The sequence below is a fragment of the Podarcis melisellensis genome (genome assembly GCF_964234715.1).
Source record: "Podarcis melisellensis genome assembly, chromosome: 5".
Taxonomy (NCBI): domain Eukaryota; kingdom Metazoa; phylum Chordata; class Lepidosauria; order Squamata; family Lacertidae; genus Podarcis; species Podarcis melisellensis.
The window spans coordinates 96,163,975-96,187,522 of record NC_138537.1 but is presented as its reverse complement, the minus strand read 5'-3'; positions in this window follow the sequence as shown (position 1 = coordinate 96,187,522).

Sequence of the window (23,548 nt, the reverse complement as noted above, 5' to 3'; positions counted from 1 at the left end):
GACAGAGATAAAAGAGTGCTGGACACCGCCCCAGGTTATGGGAGCAACGTTGCTGTTTGCCAGAACCTGCCTGTGATCCTGTGCCTGACCTTGCCTGGTTTCCTGTCTTGGCCCTGTCGGACTGATTCCTTGCAAAACCCTTGGATTCAGGACCAAACATGGACCATGTTACTTGGGTTACCCCTGGGCCCAGCACAACAGCGAAAGTCCTTCACTCTCTGACAGTTTGAGACCCATTGGCTATGCTCCTAACCCTAACCCCAACCCTAGCCCTAAACTAAACCCTAACCTTAACTTTAACCTTAACCTTAACCCTAACCCTAACCCTGAACCCAACCCTTATCCTAACCCTCACCCTCACCCCAACTCTAACCCTAACCCTAAACCAAACCCTAACCTTAACCCTAACCCTGAACCCAACCCTAACCCTAACCCTAACCCTAACCCTCACCCTCACCCTCACCCCAACTCCTAACCCTAAACCAAACCCTAACTCTAACCCTGAACCCAACCCTTATCCTTACCCTCACCTCACCTCACCCTCACCCCAACTCTAACCCCAACTCTAACCCTAACCCTAAACCAAACCCTAACCTGAACCCTAACCCTGAACCCAACCCTTATTCTAACCCTCACCCTCACCCTAACCCCAACCCTAAACCAAACCCTCACCCTAACCCTAACACTCACCCTCACCCTAACCCCAACCCCACGCCCAACCCATAACCCTAACCCTAACCCCAACACTTATCCTAACCCTCACCCTAACCCTAAACCAAACCCTAACCTTAACCCTAACTCTAACCCTCTAACCCTAACCCAAAACCTAACCCAAAACCAAACATCCTTCTTGTTTGACTATTTTAATAGGAAAAGTTGCCTCTAAATGCTTTAAATAAACATAATTCATTTTTCTTTCCCTATCCATTTCTGCTGGTTCCTAGTGGAAGAATTCCCTTGAATTCTGAGAGAGGGAGAGAGAAAATCATTGTAATGTGCACATCTTATGTCTGGGAGAATATTTTTGGCCATGGCATCAGGGAAGCTAATAGCTAGAGCTAGAAAAGGGGGAAAACACACACATACACAAATTAGTAAGATCTGCATGCAGAGCATCACTCCACATATACATCTTCCAAATGCCCGTCTTGCTTTTATATTCAGTACATTGTGCTGCTAGTTTATAGATTGCCCATAATTGGTCGCTTGCAAGTGTTCATTTTATGGCCATGCAGTCTGTCTACATTGTGTTTTCATGATAAGGCTGTATTTCTAAAGATTAATGCATACTGCAATTTAAGTTGCACAGAAGGGGAAGCTGTTTGGTGGCTCTTCTTAAAACTGTAGCAGGAATCAAAGTGGTACCATTTGTGACCAGTCTTTGGAAGGGTGTTCTTTCCTCTCAGAGGGGGGAAAAAGAGAGAATTGGAGCTGTGCACAGCACCATCTAGTGAGTTGGGAAGGAAAACTCTTCAGCAGAGCAAATCGTTGGGCAAGTATTCATGTAGGGAAAAGGTATACAAGCCAAACATAATGTACCAACCATGTAAAGGCAGCTCACAACGGAAGGAACTCAACAATCATCCTGTTGTTTTTGCTTCCTGCCATGGCCAAAAAAATATGGTGGGCGGTCTACAATTCATCTGTTGGGCCACAATTAGTTCAGGCATGCCTGAAGGGTGTGGTATCAGTGTCAATTTACATATCTTCTTGAAAAAACACTGTTCTGAATAAATCCCATTTTAAACCAACACTTGCTAAGTTGTCTTACAGGGCAACTTTACAACAATTTTTCTCAGCCAAGTGTCACGACAAAATTCCCATCAGGTATTAGATGAACTCATAAGTCTTCCAATATGGCAAGATGTTCTACTTTTCCTGAAAAAGTGAGTTCCAATCATGAGCAATTGGAAAGAGCTGGAAGTTCCTACTCGTCTATGGGAGATATTATTGCATGAGGTCTGGGAACGTAACTTCATTAACAGCTAGATACCACAGAAGTAGGGTAAGAAACTAAAAAGGACTGAGTTTTTTTGCAAGATACAACAGAGGTGCAGAAAAGAAAGAAAGAAAGGTAAACATATAAAGAAAGATTGGATCCAATGACCGCTCCCCGCTTAAAACGGGGGGCGCCCTTTGCGTGGACGCGTGCAGCCCCTAGATCTGGAGCGGCTCCAACAGCATAGGCTAGGCTTTGCCTTCCCTCAGGTGGGATACCTGGAGGTCTCCGCCCACCTCAGCCAGTTGTCCAATCCCACCTGGGGAAGAGTTGCCAAGGAGACCAGGCCAGGTAGGGGAGGGATTACCTGCCCACACAAAGGAGGGAGGATCTTACCTGGGAATTCTCACTTGGCTCCAGAGCTTCTCCCACCCTACCCACCCTCAGTCAATGTCTTATGTTGCAGGTTAATTTTCCTCACAGGTTTTGCAGGTTAACTTTTCTTCACAGGTATGCGGGCTTCTACATTAAGGTCGCTGTTAAAGGTCCGGAAAGGAATTTCCCTGCATTGGCAGGTTTCGCCTTTCCCGTAGCAAAACGTCACAACTTTGGCGGTATCAGGCCTTGGGCAGAATCCTTTTGTCCATCTTCCTCTTTGCGGCGGCGATACCAGGGTTCCCCGTTAAAGGGGTTTCTGAAGGGAGGCTTTGACCGTACGCCGGAAGGTCGTCATTGCTCTCCCCTGCGGCGGCGGTGTTACGGGGGCGGCTATCTCTGCTTGAACATATGTTCTCCAGAGTCGGCCCATCCCCCCCCACTGGGTAACCCTGATGCTCTCTAGGTCCCCGGCTGGGGACAGGGGAGGGAGAACGCCCAATGCCTGAGCCAAGGTCTACCCACATTTGAAATTTAATAAAGTTGTGGCCAATTTAATCCCATAGCACGTTGTCTTGAGTTGTTATTCCACATGACGGGGGGATCGCGCGGGATCTGGGGACTCCGCCTGTCCACGCAAAAGGGCTCATCCACACAGGGAAGTATCTTCTGCGCAAAGAAAATTTATTTACTTGTATGCACAAGAAAAAAATATGAAAGTACTGTAGTAGTTATCATGATACAAATGGCATCATGATAATGACTACTGGACTTCTCTATTACACCACAGTAGAAAGTCTCTTGCTAGGAATTGCTGAAGAGTTTTAGCAACTGTTTGCATTCCATTTCTGCATATTTAGATTCAGTCCATTATATTTGCAGACAGGACAGCAAAACCGCCATATATTTAGAAAGCTTTGAACAGTGCTGAACTAAAAATGTCGAAGGAGCCCTCCCCCATTTCTGAACGGTTTTAAAACCATGTTTTTAAAAGTGTTCTTGAAGCTGTGGGGCAAGAATGTCCCACATTTCAAAAAGATAGTCGCCAAAAGCCATTAGCTCAAACGAGGCCTAATTAGTAAACTAGAGCCTGGCATTTTATATTCCTCCCCCCCCCCAACTTTGTCATAGACACCTGGGACCAAAGAAAGATGCAAGAGACATAGTAAATCAACTGTAGGAAGGGAGGAAGTGGGGGGAAATGTTTTGAATTTTCCTGCGACTTAAAAACAATCCAGCTTGAATTCAATTAAGGCTGCATTTTGTGGTAAATATTAGGGTTTTAAAAAATAAGATAGGCTTACTATTTGCATACTATCAGGAGGGATGAGATGTTTTAATTACTGCTCACAAGAAAGCTCCTCTGTGTTCAACAAGGCTTGTATCCTAGCTCAGTTGGTAGAGCATAGCAGCATAGATCTTAAGGTTAGGAGTCCAAGCTGCACATTGGGCAAAATATTCTTGAATTGCAGAAGGTTGGACTAGATGACCCTTGTGCCCCCTTTCAACTCTATAATTCCAGCTCTATAGCAAGGGTAGCCATGAACATGACTGACAGGTGTTGCAGGACTCTAACTCCCATCAGCCTCAGTCAGCATGGACTCAGTCAGTGGAGATGGGAGTTGGAGTCCAGCAACATGGACAATCATCTTGTTGGCGCTCCCTGTTGGCCTTGAACTGCACTACAGTGGTACATTAGTTCTCAAACTTAATCCGTTCCGGAAGTCCGTTCCAAAAGCAAAGCGTTCCAAAACCAAGGCGCGCTTTCCCATAGAAAGTAATGCAAAATGGATTAATCCGTTCCAGACTTTTAAAAGCAAACCCCTAGAACAGTAATTTAACATGAATTTTACTATCCAACGAGACCACTGATCCATAAAATGGAAGCAAGAAACAATGCATTGCAGTCACACAATCACTAATCAGTAGCTGAACTAGTCCCACACAGTCCCAAAAACAAAAAGCCACAAAAATGCAAAATAAATAGCAAAAACAGACAGACCTCAGCATAACACTGGAAATGGAAGTGTGGCACTCAAACAGAGCATGTTCAGCTTCCAAAAAAAGTTTGCAAACCAGAGCACATACTTCCGGGTTTGCAGTGTTTAGGTTCCAAGTTATTTTGAGTTACCAAGGTGTTTGAGTTCCAAGGTACCATGGTAAGTCTCATTGAACTCGGTGTAATTTACTTTTGACTAGACATGCATAGGCCTGCACTGTTAATTTTATAATCTACATTAAATCCCAGATTCTACTATGTATTTTTTTTTCTGTTTAAAGAAGTATTTTTTTCAAATAAGGAAATGTTTTCACCAGGAGCTAAAAATTAAAAGTAAAGTACGTGAATATTAGGACAGCGCTTAAAGGGCTAATGGAAACAAATTCTATGGGTATTTTGTGGAAGGGAGAAGATATTGTTCAATTAGTCTGGTATTTCTTGTATTTGCCCTCAAGTTGATGCTACACTTTGTCTCTACAGATTATAAATATCACCTGAAACGGATGCAGCCATGTGACGAAGGTCTGTATCGATATTGTGATGTAGATCAGCAGTGCCACATTAATAATAATAATAATAATAATAATAATAATAATAATAATAATAATTTATTATTTATTATTTATACCCCGCCCATCTGGCTGGGCCTCCCCAGCCACTCTGGGCGGCTTCCATAAAAACCAAAAATACAGTAAAATATCACACGTTAAAAACTTCCCTGAACAGAGCTGCCTTAAGATGTCTTCTGAATGTCAGGTAGTTGTTTATCGCTTTGACATCTGCTGGAAGGGCGGGCGCCACTACCGAGAAGGCCCTCTGCCTGGTTCCCTGTAGCTTTGCTTCTCGCAATGAGGGAACCGCCAGAAGGCCCTCGGTGCTGGACCTCAGCGTCCGGGCAGAATGATGGGGGTGGAGACGCTCCTTCAGGTATACTGGACTGAGGCCGTTTAGGGCTTTAAAGGTCAGCACCAACACTTTGAATTGTGCTCGGAAACATACTGGGAGCCAATGTAGGTCTTTCAAGACCGGTGTTATATGGTCTCGGCGGCCGCTCCCAGTCACCAGTCTAGCTGCCGCATTCTGGATTAGTTGTAGTTTCCGGGTCACCTTCAAAGGTAGCCCCACGTAGAGTGCATTGCAGTAGTCCAAGCGGGAGATAACCAGAGCATGCACCACTCTGGCGAGACAGTCCGCAGGCAGATAGGGTCTCAGCCTGCGTACCAGATGGAGCTGGTAAACAGCTGCCCTGGACACAGATTTGACCTGTGCTTCCATGGACAGCTGTGAGTCCAAAATGACTCCCAGGCTGCGCACATGGTCCTTCAGGGGCACAGTTACCCCATTCAGGACCAGGGAATCCTCCACACCTGCCCCCCTCCTGTCCCCCCAAAACAGTACTTCTGTCTTGTCAGGATTCAACCTCAATCTGTTAGCCGCCATCCATCCTCCAACCGCCTCCAGACACTCACACAGGACCTTCACCGCCCTCACTGGTTCTGATTTAAAAGAGAGGTAGAGCTGGGTATCATCCGCATACTGATGAACACCCAGCCCAAACCTCCTGATGATCTCTCCCAGCGGTTGCATGTAAATGTTGAAAAGCATGGGGGAGAGGACAGAACCCTGAGGCACCCCACAAGTGAGAGCACAGGGGTCTGAACACTCATCCCCCACCACCACTTTCTGAACACGGCCCAGGAGGAAGCAGCGGAACCACTGTAGGACAGTGCCCCCAGCTCCCAGCCCCTCAAGACAGCCCAGAAGGATGTTATGGTCAATGGTATCAAACGCCGCTGAGAGATCCAACAGAACTAGGAAACAGCTCTCACCTTTGTCCCTAGCCCACCGGAGATCATCAACCAGTGCGACCAAGAGAGTCTGGGGTTTCATTTCGCTGCAGAGAAAACAATGTCTTGGGATGGACTTCCGGGATAGCGCGAACGGGTAATGGCGGATTCCCTCCGAGCTCTGGAGGGAATCGGCTCCGTTGAGGACGGGTCTTGCCGTGCCGGCGACACGGGGACCCTTAAAAACCGCAGGCGCGGAAGCCTGCGGACCTGGTGACTCGGTGGGCACCTTAAACGCCCTCCCCGACCCGCGAAGAGTCTTTTTAAAGGCTGCGGAGTGGACTGGGGAGCGGCGCGGTGCTGAGAGTCCATCGCTACCTCGGCGGAGCGAAGCCGCGAGCCATGACCGGAGAGCGCTGTCTTTCTTCCTGAAATTGGACTGAAAAAAAGTAACCCGTGAGTAGAAGGAAATTTCGGCACTAAAAGTTTCTATCCCTGAATTTAAGTACGAATGGGGGAAGTGTTAAAAAGGAAGTCCACACTCCCCCCCCCCCACCTAAAGACTTAAAGCAAAGAGAGGAGCACTAGGTTGGAAAAGACTCTGGTGTTTAAATTGATAACTTTCATAAATTGGATTAAGAAGTTATTTGTGCTGGAGAGGAAGAGAGAGGAATTTCAGAGGTTTTTCTTTTTTGGCTGGACCCCCCCCCCCCGGACCTGGGAAGCGCCCTGTGTGTGAGCCCGAGAAAAAGAACAAGGAGTTTGACAGCTGTCAAAAGAGTTGTCAAACGGGTAGCCAAAACTTGGAACTGTGTTACAAACATCTTTCTGGATTAAAAGTGCTACTTTAAAAATTGAACTGATTGGAAACAAACTAATTCTGAACAACAAAGTAACAGATTGTTGAAAAAGAACCATGATGGAAATCCCCCTAGAGGGAACTAAAGACATTGCAATGGCTGCTGAAGGAAAATTACTGGCAGAGATAGAAAAAATGTTTTTTCTTGTGGGAACTTTACAAGAACAAAGCCAGGTCATGAGTGAACAACTGGTGACCTTCAATCTCAAACTAAGCAACTCTGTTGATGGAATCAAGCAGGAGGGAAAAAAATCAGCAGCTGTAGAAGAAGAGATAACTTTAGAATTGGGGGAAAAAGAAGAAGGAGAAGAGGAAGTTCAGGTGGAAAAGAGTAATCAAAAGCCTGCAACTTTTGGGAACAAAAGAAATAAAGAAGACAACCAATGGATTACAAATCTGCAAAAGGAGAGAAAGATGGTAGTCCCTGGAATAACTAGAATATTGAGCTATAAAAGAATGAACAAGTACGATGGGGACTCTTTCTTCAAGCTGGAGCATGGGAGATTTGTTGATCCTGGACAGAAACTGTTTTTGCTTGATGTGGAAGGAGGAAAATATGAGGAGCTGGTGACAGAACTCCTTCGAGAAGAGAAGACCAACAAAAAGGACTACAAACAAAACTGGTGGAGAGAGACTAACTGGGGCCTAAGAGCCTCTGATGTGAGAAATCCGGGTTAAATCTGTTTTTTCTTTTTTGAGGACACTGATTTGGGAAGGGGCGAAAACCGGGACAGGGGGGGAGGGGAAGGGTGGTAAAAATCTGGGATTTAGAATTGAAATATTATGATCATTGATTTAATATAATGAGGGAAGAATTTGTGGGAGAGAAATTAGGCCGACCTCAGAGAAAGGATTTAATGTGTAAAATGGGATATGTAAAATTATGATAAGTAAAAATGGAAAAATGATAAGTTTTAAGAAAAGATATGAATAACATCTAAGAGATATGAACAAATAATTTGCTGAGATATTTAATGAAAGTGGAAGGTGGGTAGGGGAGTGTGGGGAGGTCACGGAAAGAAGATTATGAAAGTAAGGCTATGAAATTATAGATGTTTTGTTTTGTGTTTGTGTTTGTTTTCTATGTGTATAAAAAAGCTGAAAACCTAATAAAAATTTATATATATAAAAAAAGAAAACAATGTCTTGGGCCTTTCATCCCAAATCCTTAGTTTAACTGTTTTCCACAAAGACCATCTAGCCAGAGGTGCCAGGCATGCTTACCGTGCCTCAGTGTTTGGGACAATGAGGCACAGCAGAGACTGTGGTGTCATTGTGATATATATGGTTCATTTACACATATATACAACCTGAACCTAGATGAAGGGATTGCTGCGGATCCGCATCCCAAGCAGGTCTGGCCTCATCCATAAGCGCAGCATTGGATTCAAAGAACAGCGAAAGCCAGGCATGGTGTATCCTTTATCACAACCTGCTACCATCAGCCCACATCATGTTCTGTGCCCCCTTTCTCTGCTTCCCAAACCACTTGCAAAACTAACACTTTCCCCACATTTGCTTATGTAATCCACCCTGAAATTCTAAACCCCCTTGATCTCTGACTACAAGCTGGAGGAGACCCTGCCCCTCTGGCAGTCTCTTGATGGGCCATCAGTCTCATTTCTTCCTCAATGGTTTACACTCCACTATCCCTGCCAGGCTAGTCCGGCTCGTTAGCATAAGATAAACCCAGGATCTTCTGTGTTTGGCATAGTTTAATCAAACCTTGATTAATTCTAAGGTAAAGGTAAAGGGACCCCTGACCATTAGGACCGACTCTGGGGTTGCGGCACTCATCTTGCTTTATTGGCCAAGGGAGCAGGCGTACAGCTTCCGGGTCATGTGGCCAGCGAACCAGAGCAGCGCACGGAAACGCCGTTTACCTTCCCACTGGAGTGGTACCTATTTATCTACTTGCACTTTGACGTGCTTTTGAACTGCTAGGCTGGCAGGAGCAGGGACCAAGCAACAGGAGCTCACCCCGTTGCAGGGATTCAAACCATCGACCTTCTGATTGGCAAGTCCTAGGCTCTGTGGTTTAACCCACAGCGCCACTCACGTCCCTTGATTAATTCTAACTTTTACTAATTCTAAGAATTATGCAGCCCTTGCACCCACAAAACCCTGGCACCCCAGCACATATGGTAAAAGGTAAAGGGCCCCTGGGCAGTTATACCCAGTCAAAATTGACTATAGGGGGTGGCACTCATCTCCGGTTTCAGGCCAAGGGAGCTGGTGTTTGTCTCCAGACCATTATTCCGGGTCATGTGGCCTGCACTTCTGGCGCAACAAAACACCATGATGGAAGCCAGAGTGCACAGAAATGCCTCAGGTTTTTTTTTTATGGCACACACAGAAGGAGATTAGTGTGATTTTCATGCAACATGCTTGATCTTTTTTTTTTGGCAAAGCTTTTTTGGTTTTTCTGTGGTTTGTTTGTTTGCTGAAGTTGTTGAGCTTACGACATATGGTAATCCTAATCCTAGGTGTACGGTATCTGAAGAAGTGTGCATGCACATGAAAGCTTATACCAGGCTTCCTCAACCTTGGCCCTCCAGATGTTTTTGGCCTACAACTCCCATGATCCCTAGCTAGCAGGACCAGTAGTCAGGGATGCTGGGAATTGTAGTCTCAAAACATCTGGAGGGCCGAGGTTGAGGAAGCCTGACTTATACCAAGAACAAACTTAGTTGCTTTCTACAGTGCTACTGGACAATTTTTTAAAATATATTTTGACTGCGTCAGACTAACACGGCTACCTACCTGAATCTAATCCTAGTGCAATTGCTAATTCATTCACTGAATTCATTGTGGAATAGGTTTCTGGCTTGGAAGCCTTTCAGCCCAGTATACATCAAATTATAGCACCAGGAAAGTGTCGGGGCCATGCCTCCAAGCTGATAAACCAGTCTTGTTGTGGATCGAGTCCTGCACAACATCTCTAGGGTACAAAGTCATTGGCAGGCCAGTAGATCATAAGTCAATGGAGTTCTGAAAAGGCCTGAAATCATTCAGAACTCTTCAGTCCCATTTTGAATAAGGTAAGTTTTCAACTAAGTGCTCATAAGAGAGTGAAATTTTTGGAAGTCCTTGATCCCACGCCTCAGTCCAATATGCTTGCGGCTCAACAACAACTCTGTTTCAAGGGGAAAAATGGGATGCAATACTCAACATGCTCAGATCTTCTTCTTCTTTTTTTTAAAAAAATTAATATGCTAACTTCTTACATGTTGGGTGAAATCTTAAAATGATACAAAGATTTTGGAAAGGTGTATTAAAATTGTTAAATTTCTCTCTTCTTTGCCATCCTCATGACGTAGGCCAGTGGTGTCCAAACTTTTTTCAAAGAGGGCCAGATTTGATGAAGTGAAGGGCCGGGAGGGCCGACCAGAGGGCCAAGCAAAGTTGTTGAGGGTTTTTTAGGACTGAAGTTGTTGAGGGTTTTTTAGGATTTTACCCCAGAAAAATAAACTGCTACAGTGGTTGGATTAAACTGGCCAGCAGGCCGAATTAGACCCCCAAAACGGACTTTGGACATGCCTGACGTAGGCAATATAATTGTGTAAAAGAAAAGCAGATGATTAATTAATTAGCAAATGCAAGCACAGTAATTATTTCACACAAGTGGCAAAAGACCATCTGGAGAGAAGCAGAGCAAAAAGAGATGGAGCTTGATGATAATGGCCATTGTTAATTACAGCTTGGTAATGATTGAACATTGATGAAGTTTGTGAATGAATTGCTCCAGCACTCTTCCTTAAATTCGTAGCATTTGCAGCAGCTACTGAAAAAGTCTGTCCCAACAACACGGTTCAAGTACAAGTTTAATGTAAGAAGCACACGCTCTGGGTAAGGTTGGATGGGAAGTAGGTGTTAAGTGCTTTGCTGGATTTCCGCCAGAGCCTTTTGCATCCTGCCAAATCATTTCCCAGTGACTGGAAACTGAAGATTGAAGTTGATACTACAGCCTCTGAACCAACTCCTTGAAGTAGCAGGAAGTCTATTGTGCTCTGTATCAGTAGAACCACTTGAAAAACCAGACCCATATTGATTTATATGCTGTTGGTGGATTTTTGTCATTGTCTTCTTCGGCTGTGTATGTGATAAAGGGGAGCCATACCGGGGTGAAGGTGTCTTCTTCTATTTGTACCCGTGTCAGTTTCAGTTTATTGGTTAATTTTTCTAGTTAAGGCTGTTTCCCGTACTATTTGGTACCATTGGTCCATGCTTACAGTGTCTGGTTATGGTGTTTCTGGCTGCTGAAAGTAGGTGGGTTATGAGTTATTTGTGGTGTAAATTGGCATTATTGTCTTGGAAGATGTATAGTAGGGCCAGTTCTGGGATGATCTCTAATACTTGCTTAGTTATTTTACATATTTCTCGTATGGCTGTTGTCCAGAATAGTTGGATTTTGGGGCACTCCCACCACATGTGGAGGTATGTCTTAACAAATGAAACTGATCTGTAAAAAATGTTACTTGGAGAAAAAAAAAAAAGAGAGAGAGAGAGAGAGAGAGAGAGAGAGAGAGAGAGAGAGAGAGACATTGCACATACTTTTGTAAACTAAGAAAATCTTTAATAAAAATACATTAAAAAAGAGAAAGAAATAACAGATCCACAAAAAGCTTCCCATTTCAGCGAAGACAGAGTGAAAACAGATCGCTATGCAGCATTTTCAAAACACTAGGGATCCAGAGCCAAAGACTGGACCAGCTATTTGTTTTGTTTATTTATTTTATAATATTGGGTTTTCTGAAAAGGTAACAAAAATCACAACAACAAAAAAGCAAACATTAACAAATACTACAACAGCAAACTAAAAAATTAAGAGAGAGAAAAAGTTTGCATCAAAACCATACCCTATCCATAAAATGGGATTATCCAAATCCCGTGACTTCGCTCTTCCTCCCCTGGTTCCTTAAAATTCTTTTTAAACTACATATCATTTCTACTCCAGATTTCTATTTTAGCCTCAAGTTTCCTATACCATCTCTAAAATTACAAGTGTTTTTAAAATCCTGCCTGTGTATTAAGATGTTTGCAATGACCGCTCCCCACATCAAATGGGGGGGGTGCCTTTTGCGTGGTCATGTGCAGCCCCCCAGATCCCAGTGTGGCTCCTGGTAGTTCAGGCTGGCTTCATCTTCCCCAGGAGGTCTCCGCCTACCTCAGCCAATCGCCCAATCCCGCCTGGGGAGACGTTGCCAGGGGATTGGCCAGGTAGGGGGAGGAACCACCCTGCCCACACAACAGAAGGTAAATCTTACCTGTGAAGCATCAGTTGGCTCCAGAGCTTCTCCCACCCTGCCCTCCCTCAGTTAAGTCTTCTTTTGCAGGTCAACTTCTTTTCCACAGGTATGCAGGTACTGCTACATCAGGGTCACTGTTGAAGGGCCAAAAAGGAATTTTCCTGCATTTTTGCCTTTCCCATAGCAAAATGTCACAACTTTGGCAGTTTCAGGCCTTGGGCGGAATCCTTTAGTCTATCTTCCTAAATGGGGGGGGGGAGGTGTGTGAAGTGGTGACCCACGCCCCGTTGTAGCGGTGATCTCAGGGTTCACCGTTAAAGGGGTCTTGAGGGGAGGCATTGGCCATACGCCGAGAGGTTGTCATTGCTCTCCCCTCCAACGGCGGCGAAATGGGGGGCGGGCTCTCTACTTGAACATATGTTCTCCAGAGCCAGTCCAGTCCCCACACATTCTGGATAACCTCGATGTCCCCCAGACCCCCAGCTGGGGACTGGGAAGGATAAACACACTTGAGCCAAGGTCTCTCTACATCTGAAAGTTAATAAAGTTGTGGCCAATTTTAATCCCATAGCAAGTTGTCTTGAGTCATTATTCTGCTCTGGGGTTGGGGGGACTCCGCCTGTCCACGCAATACTTTCGTAAATATATAATAAACATTTCCCATTCTTTTAAAAAATTTCTCTTCATCTTGGTTTCTGAACTTTCTAGTCAGTTTTGCCATTTCAGCATAGTCCATTAACTTGGTTTCCCGATCTTCTTTGGTTGGGACGGCTTCCTTTTTCCATCTTTGGGCTAACAGTATCTGGGTACTGTTTTACTGTATTTATGATTACGTTTGCACAGTGACGAAATGGGTGTGGGGAGATGTAGTCAGTACTTTTGTCCCGGGTGAAGCCTCCAGACGGCGCCACTGAGGTGCCTAGCCTGCCAGCCATTTTACTGTCAGGGCTTCAGATGGACCAGTTCTTCCTGCGCCTTTGTGTGTGGCTGTGAGTGGGAAGAGCTTCATTGACATGTAATCCGGAAAATTCTGGATCCCCACCAACTGATGCCGAAGATTGGTGCCAGTTTTGTTCCATTTTGTGCTGTGAACCCCATGTTTCATGTTGCCCCCAAACTGAGTAATTGACACAGCACATCGGCGTCACAGGTTAATGCCCCCAAATCCAGCCTTGCCTGGTTGACTCCAAACAGGTGCCAAACAGGTGACAGTTTTGTGTCAAACCAAACGTTTTGTACCTCCCTGGAAATGGAGCCACTGACACTCAGACTGGGGTCACAAGTAAATGGCCCAAACCCAAACCCTGTCCGACTGACTCTGTGCTGGTTTAGTGCTGTTTTGTGCCACAATCCCCACCTTCTGAGCTGCCCCCCCAAACTGAGTAACTGATGCTTGAACCAGGGGCCATAGGTACTTGAGTGTCCACAGAATGAAAGATGGAAGGATCCTCAAGGATGTGCTCTGAAGGGAGCTGACTTCAGGCACCAGGCCATTGGCAACATCAAGCCTGCCATGTGAGAATCCCTTGCAGACAGCGGCGGAGCTTCATGCTCCAGCACCGGGGGCGAAGAGCAGGCGTGACATGGCTGGCGTGCCCCTGGGGGGTGTGACACACGTCCCGGGGGCATGGCGTGCCACCCGCAGGGGCGTGGCACGTGTCCTGGGGGTGTGGCATGCCTCCTGCAGGGGCGTGGTGCCCAGCTTGGGGGACCCAGCCACGATAGCACCCCACCAGGATCGTGGTGCTGGGGGCGGTACGCTCCCCCAACCCCCTTCTTCCTCCGCCAGTGCTTGCAGACAACTACAGTATCTAGTGATAGATGGACAGGTGACCAGGGGAGAAATGGCCGCTGGGAAGAGCACAGAGGGAAGAAACATGACGGTGCATCTGCAGCAGCACAACTGGACGCCTGCCCCAGCTGCAACAAAACATGTCTCTCCCGTATTGGTTTCTACTGCCACAGCAGGCGCTGTAACCTTCCAGCAGTTTGACTTGACCCCAAAGGGGCACGCCTCCATTGCCTCCTGAAACAGATGGGTGCTACCATATCCTTGCAAATGGCTAACAGCAGGCAGCTGGAAAAGAACTATTGCAGCTGCCTTTCCTTGGGGCAAAAGCAGCCGTAATAGGAAAACAGATCTCTAACTCAGGAAAGTTCGCTGAGGCTTTAAAGTGAACAGGAGGAAGCTTTGAAACCCAGCCAGCCCAGAGGCAAGTTACTTACCCAGTTACAAAGTACGTGATTAATTGTGCCTCTGTTAGCACATTCCATCACCTCGGAAAACTGGGACATATCTCACAACAGCATCTGCAGTGGGAAAAGCTACAGTGCAGCAGCCTTATGTGGAAAAGTAGACCATCTTGACTTGGGAAATGTGGCACGATTGTCTTTTAAAAAATCCCTAGTGACACTTCAACTTTGTTCATCAAAATGGAAGTAAAATTTTGCTTTGTTTCTGTACAAGAAAAATGCTAATGCAGATAAAAATCTAACCCTCTGTCATTCAGCAATTTATTTTCAAAGGTAACAAAAATGGATGCACTTGTCTGTAAAGAAGCAGGGCTTTCTTTTTAAAGGGAAGATAACTTCCTTTTTGAAACTTGCAGTACCCAGAGGGAAATGTTGCTTCTCTCAAATTGATCTGCAGCCTTTATTTCTCAGAACGGCAAGCGCTGGATTATATTGTCTGGAACTTTGCAGACTGTGTTGGCTGCAGAAGGAAAACGACAACTTGGCTGGTGAAGGCTGAAGAGGGCAAAGAAAGGTTTTCAGCAGAAAAGCACAGAATTGGAGGGACCACCTTTCTAACTGCAAAGAGGACATCGCTCCATGATGCTGAGTCAACTACAGGGCTGCAGGCCCTGCTGGGGAAAATGAGCGGCAAGGCACCTCTAAGGTTTCCTGGCCCTGAGTTGTTCACCAGGGTCTTGAGAACCAGGACCATCCTGGCACTTCTGTGAACATGGGAGTTGGTCTTAACTGCCAACTTAAGTGCCAACAGGGATGCCAGGGTCTTTTCCAGGGAGTCTTCTCTTCTCCTGAGGTGGCCAAAGTCTTGTAGCCTCAGCTTCAGGAACTGTCCTTCCAGTGAGCACTCAGGGCTGATTTCCTTCAGAATGGATCGGTTTGATCTTCTTGCAGTCCATGGGACTCTCAAGAGTCTCCTCCAGCACCATCATTCAAATGCATCAATTCTTCGGCGATCAGCCTTTTTTATGGTCCAGCTCACACTTCCATTCATCACTACTGGGAAAACCATAGCTTTAACTATATGGGGTGTTAATCAGCCACAGGCCTGGTTGAAGAGGAACATTTTTGCCTGGTGCCTAAAAGTGTGTAATGAAAGTGCCAGGAGAACCTCCCTGGGGAGAGCATTCCACAAATGGGGAGCCACTGCTGAAAAGGCCCTGTTCTTGGGTTGCCACCCTCCGGACGTTACATGGAGGAGGCACATGAAGAAGGTCCTTAGAAGATGTTCTCAGGGTCCAGGTAGGATCATATGGAGAGAGGCGGTCTTGAGGTACTGCGGGCCTGAGCTGCTTACTCATTGGGATTTTGGGATTTTGTATGTGATTATATAACGTGTACTGTATATAGTTATGATCAACAATGAGCTTTGACTTCTGCCAAGCCCTTTCCTCTTCTGTTCTATGTGACTACATGGGGAGAAAAGATGTCCTTATGTCACCTGCATAGCTTCTCTGGAGAGGAAGAGCAGATGGCCGGCATCCTCCCTCTCTTTCCGAGTTTACATTAGCACTGCGGTGCAATTTGCACTTCATTTCTCATGATTACTTTTAAGCATTTTGCAATGGAAGAATGAGTTTTGATCTACTTTCTGGATAGTTGCGTCTTTTTGTAGAAGCCCATTCTACCGTGATAAGTGCACAAAAATGGAAGACTTCGAAATGAAACAAAGTGCGGAGGCTCTTTGACCTTGGCTATGTCACTTCTCTCCAGCCCCCAACCTCCTTCAGAAATTAGCAAGCAGGTGTAATTACCCTAATGGATACTAGGGCTTTGCCACTGAGCTTTAAAAGTAATTGTCGGATGAAGCCAGTTATTGCTGCCTTGGAGGGGTGTTTTTTTTAATGTTTAGTTTTGATAGATTCCTTTCCCAACAAAAACTGTCCAGGGATATTAGCAGCAAGCGGTTGAGAGCCTTTTCAGTTATTTATCACTGTAATCAATATATACAATAAAATAAAGGGAGCTTTCTTTTATCCAAACCTTCCGAAGCAAAGGTAAAAAAAAAACAGCATTGGATGTGCTGATTTCCCCCTCTCCAAAAGGCTTCATTTCTAAGTGATCATTACCTACTAAGACAATAGTAATTGTAGTGATTAACTTACCCAAACTACTAATTAGCAAGAAGAGTAGAAGACAAGGAAAGGGTTCATAGGCAGCCAGAAGGTCTCATTGCTTCGCCTAATTTCTTCTGATTGCAAATATTTATTCCTATTCACAGATGGAGAGATCCACAATAAAATGTTTCACCTCCCAAACTGTAAGGGTGGGTATGATTCAGCCAAAGTTAAGCCTTTGCTCATTTAGTCCTATACATGACGTAAATCAACTGGATTTCCTCCCAGGTCAGCGTACTTGGGGAGGCTGGTCCCCAGGTACTAGGCAGACTTTAGCATAGCCTCCCCAAGGAGCAGGCCACCCCCCCCAAAAGCCACACACCTTTTACTGTCCTCCACACATTTTATATTTCTATCTGAACTTTGAGAAGCTCTGCAAACATTCCTGTCTGTCTCCTATCCTTTGGCCAGGGTGGGAAGGAAACCAGAACATGGTCTCACACACTGCTGTGATATCTCTTGGGCTCTGCGCCCAGGACCTCTTAGTAGCCCCCAAAGGTGCAATGGGCACCAGCCACCATTTATTGCAGGTTGGCATCCAGCTGTCTTGGGAGCAGGGGTATAGTGGGGGACAGGGGGCCCCAGGCACAGGTTTCTGAGGGGTCACAAGGCGGCACAACGAGGCACCACCACAACAGGCTTGCTCATCAAGGCCAGAACTGTGGGGAGGCAAGCCAAGTCATGCCTGGGCTGGGCCTTCAGGGCTGGGGCAGAGGAGGCACACCCTTCTCCTCGTGGCCTGCATGCACCCCACCCCATGCCTGCCACCACCACTCACCAAGGGGAGTGGGGACAGAGAGAGGCAGGTGAGAGAATGGCAGCCGCGTTCTCCCGTCAGACTGCCATAGCTCGGTCGCTCTGGCATCGGCAGTGAGAGCCGGGCTGGCATGGTGTGCTCCATTCACCCTCCACGCCCCGCTGCCTGGTGCGCCCTGCCCTCTGGTGCACACACACGCACCCCAATGCACACATGCCTCCCCCAGGAGCCGTCAACCCATGCTACACCACTGCTCAGTAAACAATGAATGCATTGTGCCTTTGAGGGGTGCAAAGTCAAACTGTTGGAGAGTTACCATGCCTGCTGTGGCTATAGAGGCTGACATGGGAGAGACCCGTTTTGTTTTGTTTTTTAAATTTTATTTATTTCTTGATAAATGACACAGAAAATAAAAGTAAAGTAAACAAATACTGATACAAAATTGACACACACCCCCCCGCAAAAAACCCCACATATACACCCTACACTACAAACATAAACCCTACACCCCCCGTGACTTCCCTTCACCATGATTCGACTTCCTTTAGTTCAAATTTGAATATTGTCATTTGGATAGAATCATAGAATCATAGAGTTGGAAGAGACCACAAGGGCCATTGAGTCCAACCCCCTGCCAAGCAGGAAACACCATCAGAGCACTCCTGACATATGGTTGTCAAGCCTCTGCTTAAAGACCTCCAAAGAAGGAGACTCCACCACACTCCTTGGCAGCAAATTCCACTGTCGAACAGCTCTTACTGTCAGGAAGTTCTTCCTAATGTTTAGGTGGAATCTTCTTTCTTGTAGTTTAGATCCATTGCTCCGTGTCCGCTTCTCTGGAGCAGCAGAAAACAACCTTTCTCCCTCCTCTATCTGACATCCTTTTATATATTTGAACATTATATGTGACATCCTTTTATGTCACATGTCCAACCCCTTTTATGTCACATGTCCAACTCTATGTGACATCCTTTTATATATTTGAATATTTGAAATGGATAATACATCTTATATCCATTTCTAATTTATATGCTCGCTTATACATACTTAATCCATGCATATCAACATATTTTTCTTAGAGCAGTGTTTTTCCATTTACTCCTCAAAACCATTCTAATCTTAATTTTTGATTTGCATGAAGCCTTATGGCTTCTGTTAACTTTGCCAATTCTTTAAATTCGCTTATTTTACATATCCAATCATCTTTTGTGGGTATCGTCTCACCTTTCCACTTATTAGCGAGAACTATTCTGGCGGCTGCCGTGGCATATAGAAAAATTGTTTTTTTTCCTGTGGGATGTCCTTCCCTAATAAACCTAGTAAATATGCTTTTGCTTTCTTTCCTATGGGGATTTTAAGCATCTTGTTCAACTCTTCATGTATAATACCCCCAAAATTATTAATCTTTTCGCAGCTCCACCAAACATGAATCATTGTCCCTTTGGCTTTATTGCATTTCCAACACAGATTGGACTTTAATTTATAAATCTTTGAAAGTTTTGATGGTGTCAGGTACCACCCAAAGAACATTTTCATAAAGTTCTCTTTAATGGTATAAAAGTTAAAGGGACCCCTGACCATTAAGTCCAGTGGCAGATGACTCTGAGGTTGTGGCGCTCATCTCACTTTACTGGCGGAGGGAGCCGGCGTTTGTCCACAGACAGCTTCCGGGTCATGTGGCCAGCATGACTATGCTTCTGGAGAACCAGAGCAGCACATGGAAACACCATTTACCTTCCCGCTGGAGCGGTACCTATTTATCCACTTGCACTTTGACAAGCTTTCAAATTGCTAGGTTGGCAGGAGCTGGGACTGAGCAATGGAAGCTCAGCCCATTGTGGGGATTCGAACCGCCGACCTTCTGATCGGCAAGTCCTAGGCTCTGTGGTTTAGACCACAGGGCCACCCGTATCCCTTTACTTTAATGGTATAGTAAAGGTAAAGGTACCCCTGCCCGTACGGGCCAGTCTTGACAGACTCTGGGGTTGTGCACCCATCTCACTTAAGAGGCCAGGGGCCAGCGCTGTCCGGAGACACTTCCGGGTCACGTGGCCAGCATGACATCGCTGCTCTGGCGAGCCAGAGCCGCACACGGAAACGCCGTTTACCTTCCCGCTGGTAAGCGGTCCCTATTTATCTACTTGCACCCAGAGGTGCTTTCGAACTGCTAGGTTGGCAGGCGCTGGGACCGAGCAGCGGGAGCGCACCCCGCCGCAGGGATTCGAACCGCCGACCTTTCGATCGGCAAGTCCTAGGCGCTGAGGCTTTAACCCACAGCGCCACCTGCGTCCCTTAATGGTATAGGAGGCGGTAAATCTGATATCCACTCGCCAAAGCCTCTCCCACTGTTCTAGGTAGATCATATGGCCGATATCCTGTGCCCATTTGACCATTACCTCTTTTACTACTTCATCTTTCAAGTCCCGCTCTAGTAATAAGTCATAAATTTAAGATAGCAATTTCTTATTATTTTTTAACAGTGCAGTATGCAATATAATGTAGATTCCTCTTTACCAAAGCCTCTTTGATAGAGGCATGTTGGGAGAGACATGTTTTGTTGCAGCTGGGGCAGAAGGCGTTGCGTTGTGCTGCTGCAGATACACCATGGCGTTTCGTCTCCCTGTGTTCCTCCCAGCAGTCATTTCTCTCCAGGAAGAAATTTCAGACCATAAGAGCAGTTCGAGAGTGGAATGGTTTCCCTCTGGAGGTTGTGGGCACTCCTTCCTTGGAGGTTTTTTAAGCAGAGGTTGAAGAGTTAAAGCATCTGTCATGGATGCTTTAACTGAAATTCCTGCATTCCAGGGGCGTTGGACTGGATGACCTTTGGGGTTCCCTTCTGTGGGATGTAAACACAGGAGCAGTCAATGACAACATTACTAGAGTGTACATGTTAGAACATGGGGAGGGGTGTCTGTCTAGCAAGCAGGTAAACTTCCTGGGGACGGACTTCCTCCGCATGTGACCAGAGGTGGGTGTGGCCTCACCTGTGCAGGTAAATGATAAAGGCACAGGGCAGGCAGCCACCTCTCTCTCTCTGCCATCTTCCTTTCGATGAGGAAACATCTAAGGATGCTCTCTTGTCTCCCAGCCAAGAGAGGAGATAAGGACTCTCTTGCTACAAGATAGATTCTAAATGTATTTTACCTTTTTAAGCTGTGTGCCTTCTGGGATCATATTGTGAACAGAACGTGAGTAAACTCTTTTGTACTTTTATACAGACTGTGTCGTGTCTTGTATTTTAAGAGGGAACAAAGGGGGAATTACCAGAGTAATTATTATAGAGGTTCTAGCGACGTTACCGTTGCGAACAAAAAGGGGAATGTTTATAAACTCTGCTGATATTTTGGGAACTTGTTAGCACAAGTTGGATTAGGATATAATCTCACAATATATCCTCTCCTGCACCCCAGAACATTCCCACACCTTCCAACTCTACAATTCTATGATTTACATGTTGATATATAATGAATTGAAAAAAATGTTGAAATATACATTTGTTAAGAAACCAGAGGCTTTTCTCTTAGGAATTGTTGGCAATGAAATAAATAGAAAGGACCACAAAATTTTCCAATATGCAGTAACAGCGGCAAGAATATTACTGGCTCAGAAATGGAAACAAGAACAATTACCAACGTTGGAGGAATGGAGAACGAAGCTGATGGATTATGCAGAACTTGATAAACTGACTGGGAAGATCAGATATCAACGAGATCAAAAATTCATCGAGGACTGGGGAAAATTAAGAGACTACTGGGAATGTATAAGTGATAACGAAATAACGTTAGTGGCATTTAGAGAAGCTCTGTAATAAAATAAGAAATATTGTAAAAAAGTAAAATATAAGAGGGGGTAGGTATAAAGGCAATATCAGAATTTGGAAATGTGTATTTAAAGAAATTAAATTTCGAATGATTGGCAGAGAAGCTGAAGGAAGTCAAAAATCGAAAATTTTAACAGAATTTGTAATGTGGTACAATTGTATGGAAAAATTAATAAAATATAATTATTAATAATAATAAAAAAGAAATTCCTGCATTCCGGGGGGTTGGGCTGGATGACCTTTGGGGTTCCCTTCCAACTCCACAATTCTATGAAAACCTAAGAAATAGCCATGCCACTGCTCCATAGTACACTTGAACTTCTGATTCTGTAAGCCCTGGTAACAGGAGGCGTGGAGCATTGATTTTTGTTTGCTGTTTTCTACACTGAGATGATAATCTTTTGAGATTTCAGTCCCTGTGCTGCAGCTGAGTCACTGCTTCTGTAGCACTTGCCTACATGTTTCCTGAGTCATAGAAGTGCCACAAAAGATCAACACTAGCAAGGAAGGAGAGGGGGGAAGCAGTACTGTGTGGGGAGAAACACCATAGCTCTAGGCAGGAACTTCAACCAAAAACAAATATACATTTCCACATGCTTTCTCATGGCAGAACTCCTCTGCCAAGTCATCACTCATCATCATGTTATAGTTAGACATGCCCCAGAATGATTGAGTGCAACAGAGGCTTTTGTCAACTTTCCCCCTGGAGTTTGCAATGTGCATGGGTGTAGATTAAAGTTGTGGGGGGAATAGGAAATCAACAAGGCAAAAGGTAACCAGGATCCCCCGATATACAAGACCAGTGTTGTTGTTTTTCCTGGGGGAGACGCAGGGGTATGCATACCCCCAAACATTTTGTGAATATTTGTACTTTTGTCCACTTACTGTATTTATTTTCCCCAACTTGAACTATAAAATGGTGATTTTCTTGAGTCAAAATGAGAGTACCCTTAAACACTTTTTTTAAAAGAAAAAAAGCTCTGTACAAGACAATCTTGTGGTTCCTGGCGTCCTTCTGTTTCAGGAGACAATGGAAGAGTGTGCCTTCGGAGGTGAAATCAAACCATTGGAGACTCACAGCGCCTGCTGTGGCTGTGGAGACCAATGCAGGAGAGACATGTTTTGTTGCGGCTGGGGCAGAAGAAGGTGTCCAGTTGTGCTGCTGCAGATGCACCATGGCCTTTCTTCCCTCTGCGCTCCTCTCAGCATTCACTTCTTCTCTAGTTACTGCTGTGGCTGTCTGTCTCCAGGCACTGCAGTCATCTGCAAAAGATTCCCACCTGACAGAGTTAATGTTGCCAGGCTTCATGCCACGTTTGCAGAAATCTTTGTAACGTAGAGCTGGTCTGCCAACGGGCCAGGTGCCGGAGGCCAGCTCCCTGTGGAGCACATCAATCAGACCCTCTCTCAATCTATTCATCATTCCTTACTCAGCACAAATTTCTAAACAGCACCAACTTCATCAAAAGTATGGGAAATATCAGCAGGGGAAAATATCGCAAAGGTTGGGCTGATTTTCTTTCTCTAATATGTGGTGACTCTGTATAAAAGCTGACATAACTCTTTCTGCGAAATGGTAATGGAAGTTATATATTAATCAATTATACATATGTAATTGAAGAAATATTAATCCTACAATTACCATTAGATCCACTTAACATGTCTGTTAAGTTTTGTACGTTCTCTTGTGCCTGAAAGGTAACATGAATAGCTGTTAAATGTATTAGTAGCTATAGGGCTGATCTTTGGTAGATGCTTCAAAAGAGGAATGATTACAAAAAGCATGAGAGTGAATGCTTCTTGTCGAGTTAACAGCTTATCAAAGATCTCACAATGAATTTGAAAGGTTAAGAGAAGCCTGGAGTCTATTTGCACCATATCTAATGAATCAATTTTCTGTTATGGGTAATAATTCTGAATGCCTGAATATTCTTTAATAAACTGGAATACGATAAAGTTGTGAGAGCGGTTTTCTGATTAAGGTGTCCGGCATTTTCAGCCTTCTGTCATTATAAATTAAAGGCAATTGGACTGATGGTATGAAATTTGGAATGGGTATCCCACACAAAGGATAATCTGAGTACATTCTGATTATATTGTATCTTATAGTAGACTTGTTTCAATGTACTGTCTATTTTAGTGTTACTTTTAAAGCATGTATTGTTATCGTACATTTTTACATTTGTGAGGATTTTTTTTAAGGACTAGGTGTCAGTTTATTAAATGAAAAAAGTATTTAATTGGATTAAAAAGAGTATAAGGAAGGGGCCACGTTAAATTGGGTGCCACCACCCAAAAGGCCCTCTCACCAGTGACCACCTGTTGCACCTCACTTGCGTGTACCGGAAGCCTGCTTCACAGCTATCTCTATTAAACCAAAATCATACTATTGTCTC